This window comes from Phacochoerus africanus, chromosome 9 (genome assembly GCF_016906955.1).
Source record: "Phacochoerus africanus isolate WHEZ1 chromosome 9, ROS_Pafr_v1, whole genome shotgun sequence".
NCBI lineage: Eukaryota > Metazoa > Chordata > Mammalia > Artiodactyla > Suidae > Phacochoerus > Phacochoerus africanus.
This window is the reverse complement of record NC_062552.1, coordinates 7,249,678-7,259,367: the sequence shown is the minus strand read 5'-3', so window position 1 is coordinate 7,259,367 and position 9,690 is coordinate 7,249,678. Positions and strand designations below refer to the sequence as shown.

Genomic DNA, 9,690 nt, shown 5'->3' with positions numbered 1-9,690 from the left:
TGTCCATTTTGCAGCCTTTGCTTTCTAATCTGCTTATGGAAGGCAGTGTAAAATCAATCTCGACAGACGAATGAGAGGTGGTGGACTCTAAATTCTATTTTCCAAAGCCAGAGAATTCATAACAATGGTGGGTTAAAAAAAAAAAAAACATTCAAATGGAAAGTGTATCCTCAGAACGCAATGCGGCAATTGTTTTTTAAAGCGGTTATTTATTATTTCCTAGAGAGACTGGTTAACTGTAACGTAGATGTAACAAAATAATGAGGCGAATGAACCCTAACTGTACATACTCTTGACAGAAATGAAATGCACACAGCATCGTAGCAGGTGAAGTGAAGCATTGTCTATCAAGGCTGTTTTTCTTGGCTGCATCTCAGATTGTGTGGGGGATCCTAACCTCAGGCACAATAGCATTCATAAACAGCCATACATTGCTGCTCTTTCTCCAACGACACATAAATACTCATTTTAAAACGAAAACAATCTTATTAAATACCATTCATTCATATCTGGATTTACAGATGCTTGTTATGTTGGAAAACCTGAACCCCATATAATCCTTGCATCCTGAGAAAGACAGAAGGGAAATAGTGGGTTAGAACATTACAAGGTCATCATAAACAATGGTTTCCAAAAGCACAGAATTAGTTGTTTTGACTCTGCTCTTGGACATTTCGGAGATCACGACATTGTCACTTTCTTTTTATTTTCTTTTTAAAAAACATTTGATGAAGCTGTGCATATGTTTAATGGGTGGGGGGATTAGAGGGGTTACAATATGCAAAATGACTTTTATGGCGATCTGGATTTTGACTCCCTCTGTTGTCTTCACCAATGTGTATTTTCTAACACACATGGTGTCACTTGACAGGTCAGGTGCTGATACACTAACAACAGAGATTCCCTTTGGCTTAACTCAAGTGAGGATACATAGTTGAATTATAAGGATGCTTGCTAGGCTGCACTGATGACCACACCCAGCTTTTATGGACACACAAAGCTCCTTCCAGTTTGGTAGTCATCATTTACCCCTTCCATTCTCCAACACCCTTTTAAAAAAAAATCACAACCCAATCCATTCCTCCCCAAAATCGAATATTAATATAATTTGAGTTCTTGATGGAAGTACCATCAAGACTGCAATGCCCTGCAGCTGAAATAATATTTAAAATAGAGGGGATTTGACATTTGAGAAGTCAGTGGCTTGAAATACCCAGTTGTACTTAGCTAATTCAGTCCTTAACCTCTGGTTTCAAATAAATCAATTACAGTCGATTCCACTTCAGTTCAGAAGTGCACAGGGTTTTAGTTAATTGAATACACTTTATTCACTTGCTAGGAATATTCATTTATCAAAATTCCAAATTTAGTGTACATTTCTTTACATCTCAGGTTATGCTGGATGGCACAATCAGATCAAATTGTCCTGATTTCCCTCAATCCTGCTGAAAAATCTAAATTTCACCACTCTTTACAAAACAACATCGCCCCATTCCTTTCTCCATCAAAAGTAAATTCATAATTCCAGGTCAGGCAGGAGAGCTGTTTTCTTCCCCGACAAAGGAAGAAAAGATTTCTTATGTGGTCATCAGCCTTGTGTTAACTTTAAATAGGTTAAGAACAGAGCTGGATTAATTAAGTTTTTTAAAAAGTATTGACCTGAAATTTGAAAAAAAAAAAAAAATTACGCATGGTTTCCATTAGAGCTTAACTTTGCTGCAGCTGACAGGTATGACAGCATTTTGTGGCCTTAAAGCCGCAGGCCTCTTTTCTTAACCCTCTCATTTCCTCTGCTTCCCCCCCTCTGGCTTTTGGAGAAGTGCTTGAATAAATAGCGAATTGTTAACTGAAAGCACTGTGGTTAAATGTGCCCAAATGAAGTTGTGCTTTAAACAGATATTGATGTATGCAGTGTTTTATATTTATTGTTTGTAGCATCCTGCTGGCAGCAGTTTACTGTTTGGAAAGGAAAGGGGTTAATTAGCGTCATTATCAATCACTAATGCTTGCCTAACGTGTCCAAAGAATAATCAAGTTAGAGGACGGCATGAAGCCAACAGCTGCTTCATCCCAGTTACAGATCTCCTCCTAAGCCCCTCAGTCGTGGGGTCGGGGGGAGGTGAAGTGAAGGGAAGAACCCTCATTGCTTGGGTAAAAGGGCCATAAAAATCAGGTCAACTCACTAGAGATCCAAGAGGTGGAAAGTACAGCATAAATACCCAGCGTTTTCATTCTCTGAGTTACAGGTGCAGAGATGGCAGCGGTCCTGAAGCAAGAGTACAGACATTTTTTTCTTTAGTTTGTTTGATGATCCAACTTGGGCATGTGAAGAAACACATCCATGTATCTCTATCGCCTAGTGCTCAGTGGTAAAAAGAACTCTCAAGTGCAAGGAGAGAAGAAGACCACTGTCAAACCCAAGTCAACTGCTAACAGCACCCACCCAACCACCCAAGTCAGAGGAATGAAAGCACAGAACACACCAGGTAACAGTAGTTCTCACACCTCTGCACCACCTCTTAGGATGCTTGGGGATATTTTTCCTTGTGAATGTCAATGAACAATCCTTTTTCATATTAAACTGGGTCACCGCACAGCTTCCCACTGTTGTTACCACTGTGATAATGTCCTCTCGGTGACACACCGTGGGAGAGAAACTGAAAAGGTTTGACCCTGGCATGAGTGGCTCCTAGAAGCCTGTCTTTAAAGACATTATTTGCCAAGTTAACCGTGAGTTAAGAACTAAAGACTCCATTAATGACCAGAGTTTACTCAACTGCTTTTTTTGAAGGTTGGGATGACTTAGTCTTATACAAACAGAGAGCATTTTATGATTGAAGAAAACTATGCTTTCTTTGTACGAAAGCAGTTGTCCAAATTCATCTTGGCCTCTGTGGACATAGGTGAGAAACTGTCTCAATAAAATCATGAACAGAAGTCTTTTCCCAGAGAAGCGACTGGTGTTTCTTATGGAGGACAGCAAGGTGGCTATGAAGATGGGGAGAGGAGAAGGACTTTGGGATGGGGAATTGTGTGATTCAGGTGTCTGTGAAGGTCCTGTGTTTAAAATCTTCTGCTCTGTAGGATCATGACTGAGAAAAGGAAATGAAGAAATAAAAGAGATTTTAGGCTGAACCTGGGAGCCCTAGAACTAAATTTTAAGTGTTATTCATGTGCAAAATGGTGTTTTTTCACTTTTGATGCCAACTTTATTTCGCAGAGAGATTTATTTGCTAACAAAAGAGCAACACTTAGCATATTGCTGGAGAAATCTCTGTTATGCAAGAAGGAAGCTCAAGGGAGAAGACTTTTCTGCAGTAGATCCTTATAGATGCTTAGATTTCTCCTCCTCTCCATCCTTCCTTCCCTCTCACTCCCCTTCCTTGTCTCTTTATAACTCAAGAATAAGTTTAGTTTCTTTGGGGAGCTTGGTAGGATTAGTTTGATTTCCATAGTAACATCCACTTAGAAGTGGGAATAGTTTCAACAGTGGGGTGGGGATTTTTCCTCAAAGTGGCCTAATGCTATGCCATGATTTTTTGCACCTGATTTTTCTATGGAAGAAAAGATTATACTGGCTAAATTCCAATAACTATCCCAAACACAAGCCCTCATGCTGAAGATGGAGTCTAGTGGTCCAGCCCTCTGCGCCATCATGGCCTGCTGTTGGGCATCCATCACGGTTTTCCACCTTTGCAAATGGAAAAGCACCAGGCCCTGGATTTCCTCTCTCTTGGGTTGTTCTTACTCACCTCCCCTTTAAAATCCAGTCTATCTTGGGGAAACGTGTGCACGTGTGTGTGTTTGCCTGTATGTAACTATATGTGTGTGTGTGTGTGTGTGTATGTTTATATTTATATCTGAGGGGTTTGCTCAAACTAAATTTAACTAATATAGCTTAAAAGAATTTTTTTCCTGAGGCACTGAGTTAATGCTAGGATCAAATTTCCTTTTGCCTCCTTAGCTCCCAAATCCTATTTCAGGATCCACCCCCCACCTTGTCTTTTTTGGAGTCCCCAGGTCTGGGCTGCGCCTTTGTCCACAGCATGGAGCCGGCCCCCAGCGCCTGATCTCTGCTCCGGACGCCAGGACCCCGCCCTGGAGGAGACAGCGGGATCTGTACCCCCTCGGCGCCGACCCGGGAGTCTTCCCAGCTCAATTCCCCCGAAATTACGCCATCGCGCTCCCCTTTGGTTCAGTAGCAACTTAATTTTGATGGTCTGGCGTAGGAGGTGGGAGATGAAGGGAAGGATGAGGGCCAGGAGGTTCAAGGCTAGCCTGGGGTAGGACAGAGATGGGGATGCAGGAGGCCAGGAGGGGTGGGCCCCTGGGCGGCTGCCACCACTGGCGCTCCAACGGGCTAGACCCCATTAAGCCGCATTAAAACTCTGAGGAAGAGGTTTGAGACTTGCCTGCTCCCCTTTGCGCGCTCGCCCGCGCAGGGACTGAGAGCTGGGAGGCTCCAGGTCAGAGTTCTCAGGGCCTCTTTCACGGGAATGGAGCTGTAATGAATGACGGAGGCGGGATCTGGGAAACTTTCTTGCCCCATGACTCCCAAGGCGGCGCGAAGTTTCGGCCTCCCTGGCCCGGGTCTCTAAGCAGATAGAGCTGGGGCTTCGACCCAGGCCCCCGCATCCTTTCTCTTCACTCTCAGCCCCTTTCACCAACTATCTCCCTCCCTCCCTAGGAGGCTGCCCTTCACCGAGACCCCAGGCAGGGCCTGGACCCGTGCGGTCCGCCCAGCGCATCCTGCCCACCGCAGGACGTTGACCATGAGCCCCCTGAATCTTTACTGACTCCTGAAGACCTTGTTTTATCGCCACCATTCGGTTGACCTTCCAATACCCGCTTGAGCCAACATCCCAGAACCGAGTACCTTAGCAGTGGGAGGGCTCTGCAGGGCCCATTATGTGACCCCCTCCCCCTCTGGGTCACCACACCCAACACGGATGTCCCCTTAGGATGACCCGAGAGGAAAGCCTTGGGTGGGGAGCCTGGCCAACCCCAGGCCCATGTGCCCCTCTGGGTTTCTCTCTCCCTCCCTCCCTCCCTGCCTCCCTCCTCCCCGCCCCCTCCTCCCATCACTCCCCCCCCCCTTTCTTTGTAAAAATGCGCTCTGACTTTTGGGGCGGGGGCGGGGAGATGGGCTGGGCTGGGCTGGGAAGGGGGGCTTCGCAGATATAGTTGATATTCCGGGTCCAGCCGCTCTCCGCGCTCCCATTCTCTAAGCTCAGCCGGGGGGAAGTGTCGCCCCGGGCCAAACATATGCTTCTTTCCAGCGCGCTAATCCACCTTCAGCGTGGAGGCATAATTGCTCGAGTGTCCATGGATTCGCGGCGCTTTGTCCCTCGCTGGCTCCCATCAGCCCTGGCACACGCCATTTCAATCAAATCTTTTCAGAAAACTGTCTCCTTTTATCAAGTCCCAGCCCCTGCGAACGACCGGAGCTTTTAACCAAACACCCTCGGTGTTCCGGCCGCCTCCCTCGGCCCTGGCAGAGCAGGGAGCTGAGATTATTGCAACAACTTTTCATTGAGTTCAGCCTCTGAGTAGGCAGAGAGAGAAAGAGGAGAGAGAGAGAGAGAGAGAGAGAGAGAGAGAGAGAGAGAGAGAGAGAGAGAGAGAGAGGCAGGCATAGAGAACAACAAAAAAGCAACATCAGCATCCTAGACCCAAACTGGTCTTTTTGTAAAGCCCTTGGTGTCAGGTGTATTGGAAAGGAAAGGGCAGAGGTCACCCTCAAAGTGAAAACATGTTTCATCTCAGCTTTTTTTTTTTTCTTTGAAATTACAGAAATCAAGTGCCTTTGTGGAGTATTTGGGCAGTCCAGGGGTTTAAAAGAGAGAGGCAGAAACAAGCCTAGGAAAATGGGCAGAGATAAGGAAGGACCACCTCTGAAGGATGTTGATGGGAGTGTCTTTCTCAACGAGCTCTGACCAAAACCCCCCAGTGCTGAGTCTCATGTATGATCGCCTCTTTTTCTTTTGTTGCAGGTGCTAAGCATAAATGAAAGTTGAATCTGAAGACCTCTGCCTTATGATAGCACTCTCTTGGTTAATATGGGAGTCTTACCCACACCTGATTTAATATTTTGACTCGATTCCCAGCTTCTTCGGGAAAAAAGGCTTCCATTGATTCAGAGAAAGAGATAGAGAGAACAACAGACTGAAAGAGATGAACTCTGGAAAAGACCTGAGATCTTAAAAATATTTTCGATGCTGTAGAAAAAAGTAAGGAAGCCAAATGCAAAAGCCAAAGCAGGAGGTTTGATTCTGTGTAGCAATTATTATGCAAATACACACAAACAGAAGAGATTGTAGTTCTATTATAGAAACACAGCTTTGCTGCTTGTTTATAAAATGAGAACGTCAGAGTAATGAACGGTTTTCTTCAAATCCCAAAGCACTCCACATTGAGACTGATTTCAGGGACCGAGGTGGCTTTCCTTCTGCAGCAATTTATTTTCTGAAGATTGAGGCGGGAAAGGCGAGGTGAATGGACATGACCACTTGTTCTAGAGTCTTAGAACACAGCAGGCCTTTAAGGTATGAAACTCCATAGGCCTTTTTGGTGACTCCCTTACTCCTCACCTGTCCAAGCTAAGGAAAGCGCTTAAAAGTGCTAAGTGCCTCCCTGGTCACCCAGACCCTGCAATGCCAACCCCAGCAGCCTTGGTCCCCTTCCAGAGTCAGATGACATCCTTGAAGTCCCCTGTATTAAACAAGTGGATGAGCCAAGTTTTCTGCAAGCGCCAAGTCCAGGTGTTGAAGCCAGACCCTCCTGACCACCGTTTTAAGAGCTGATTGGAAACCTAATGCCTGAAGTTCTTTAAAATGTTCAGGCTATGAGAAGGGAAAGGGTAGGACTTTGGGGGTTGGGGGTGGGGGAGGCTGTCTGGACTCATTCTGGAAACCAGAAGATGAGACACATTTTTTTTTTTTTGTTTCACTAAGTAGCTTTATATAGCTTGAGAATTTGAAACTACTTTGTCATGATTATGAAACACGAGAGAATGGTTTAAAATCTTTCAAAATTGAAACTGGGAGGATCATCAGACGGAAAAGAAGGAGAGTGATTTTTAAGTTTTTATTCACTTCCTTATATCACGATCTTTTATAGACCAAAAGAAAGAAACAGTAACGCCAGGACCGCCTCCAACCTTTTCATCTGCACGGTAATGTGGGGGTCAGGAGGGGAATTCAGAGGGAAACAGTAATTTGGCGAAGGAGAAGGAAGTTACATGCTCAAGACCAGGCTGGCAAGGACTGTGAGAACCCCCTTATGGGGGAGACCATGCTCAGTAAACAAAGTTGGTTCATCTTCTCTCAATTTCTCGCCACACCCTCCAGAGCCAGTTGAATGAAAGGACCCCAGTTATTGGGTTCCAAGGAAGGAATTTGTTTTCTGGACTATCAGGGATCCTGGAAGTGTTGAGCTTTCACCTCCAGGATATTTCTCCAAGGCACAATGATCTTGAGGATTCTCATTTAGTTTGGAGCTTGGGAACTGGATGGGTTTCTCCTCTCGCTTCCTGAGACCAAAGAAGGTGGTACCTTGAAACTACAGGGATGAAGATGATCCATTTGGAGGCGATCATGAATTCCAGGGGGCTTCTAACCATCATCCCTGAGACTGTGACTAACAAACTTTGAGGAACAAGAGAATAGCGGAAAATTCTGGTGAGGTAAATCTAAAATTAAACCAGCCCCTCACTAAGGAAACCATTCTTGGAGAGATGTTTCTTTTTTTAAACACTCAAACAGCACCTGCAGCCCTGCTCTCGAACTCCATCACATGCCAAGAAGCATCTTGCTGGATTGGTTCAGGAAAGCCAGCGAGATACAGGCAGGGATTCCTGGACTGGCACTGTCCCTCAGGCTCTAGAAAAGCCACACACTCCTCAGTGACATGGCTTAGGGGAGGGGGACCCACCTGCTTGTTTCTGAAGGGGCCTTTTGTTACTAACTCAGTCAGGAGCTCTGAGGGGAAGGCTGGAGCAAGGGAGGTGCCTCTGAGAATTGTGAGCTGGGAGAAGTCCTTGCTATACCCTCTGGTCCTTGGAAATCAGTGGCACATCAGGAGAACCGCGTCACTGGTCTGGGACTGGATGAAGCTAGAGGTCCTTAGGAAAACTATCTCAAAGGATGGCAGTAGGGAGAATGGGCTTCTGTGGAAAGGAAACTGGAAGGAAGCAAGAAGAAGGTTCCTTCAAGAGGGAATCAAGAGTTCAGAGAATCCTCTTGAATTTTGCTTCCCTTCCATCCTCCCCTCCCCCAATATTTTGGCTGAACCTAGTGTTTCTTTGTATTTCCCTCTTTTGCTGAGAAAACCTTAAGAACCTTCTACTAGGCTTAGATTTAACCACAACCCTGACTGAATCTGGCTTATGAAAACCAGACTTCTCTGAGACGGGTCTTCTGGCAGCAATTAGTCTGACTTTTCTTTAACAAAATTCTTTGTAATGCCATTCAGAAAACGGATTGGTAGGAGTTCGTGGCAGGGAGTGTGTGGGTGGGTGGCTAGGGGAGGGGGGCAGCCGAGGTGGGGAATGGTGTTACAGAAGGCCAATTTGTCTGATTTGGTGGAAAAAGAATCCCAATGTTAGCACATTAACTGGGGGACCTGTGAAATATTTAATTAGTGCACTGGTTGGGATCCTATTAAAATCGGCTCTATTTCTGAGGGCTGCCCTGAAAATCTACTTGTTCCTTTTCTTCTGAGCAGAGGAGAGAACAGTAGTGGCCATCTAGCCTTGGTTCTGAATTATTTCGCAGTTTACCAAAGCAGTTTATCTTTAAAAGCAGGACTGCCTGGGACAGAAGAAACAAGAAATCTAAGTAGTGGATATTCGAATGTAGAAGATTCTATGGGTGAATATAAGAAGAAAGTATGAGAACGTGAAAGAGCAAGGAAACAATAGTCTGTCACCGTCGAAGCAGCGACTTCTCTGTTCCTGATCATGGGGCAGTAACACAGTCCTAGAAAAGTCCCCTACATGTATTTAAACATCCCACCCCACCCCACCCCACCCCACCATCCACCCACCCAAACAAGAGACTTATTCATTGAGTCTGCAAAGCCACCTCTCTTCTCCTAGTTATGCAAATACTAAATTGAATCAACCGACTAAGAGTGTTCACCCCATTGCTGAAATACGATAGATTAAAAAAAAAGTTGGATATTCCAAGAAAACTGATCCCAACCGTCATTTTCAGTATGAATGTGTGTGTCGATGGTGGAGACACAAATTCATCTTGTTGAAGTGGTGGCTGCCCTTCTGAGAAGCAGCCTACAGTTTTTGATCCGCACTCCCCCCCCCCACCCCCTCCTGGGGAGATAAGAATTCGAGCCATTTGAGATGCAAGGCAGAAAACTCGGGGGTAGCCAGTCCCGGGGTGGGGGTGGGGTGGACGGGGTGGGGAAGGAGTCCTCCCTGGTCTTCCTCTCCTCCAGGTTTGCCCGCCGTCGATAGGGCCCGAGGTCCAAAGGGCCGCTTTTCTAGCGAGTCCATTCCAGAAGGGAAAGCCGTCAGCAACTGCCTGCGGTCCTGCCCGGAGGAAGGAAAGATTGTGGGGTCGGCCCTAGACTAACCCGCTGAGAGCAAACCCAGGATCCCTGTCCCCTTCGGACCTGGGGCGCAGGGACTTCCTTTAGGCTGTCAAGAGGACTGGGTCGTGTCCCCGAAAACCA

At 46.0% G+C, this 9,690-nt stretch overlaps 1 long non-coding RNA gene across 3 annotated transcripts; it reads left to right on the top strand.

The window, feature by feature from the left end:
- The first annotated feature begins 2,252 nt into the window (after positions 1-2,252).
- LOC125136484 (uncharacterized) lies at positions 2,253-9,033 on the top strand. Of its 3 annotated transcripts, XR_007137200.1 has the most exons (4): positions 2,253-2,486; positions 5,994-6,230; positions 6,404-7,684; positions 8,802-9,033. It is a non-coding gene; the product is annotated as an uncharacterized LOC125136484 (long non-coding RNA). The 3 variants fall into 3 exon arrangements; XR_007137199.1 differs by having other exon boundaries at positions 5,994-7,684; positions 8,805-9,033; XR_007137198.1 differs by having other exon boundaries at positions 5,994-7,684.
- The last annotated feature ends 657 nt before the right edge of the window (positions 9,034-9,690 follow it).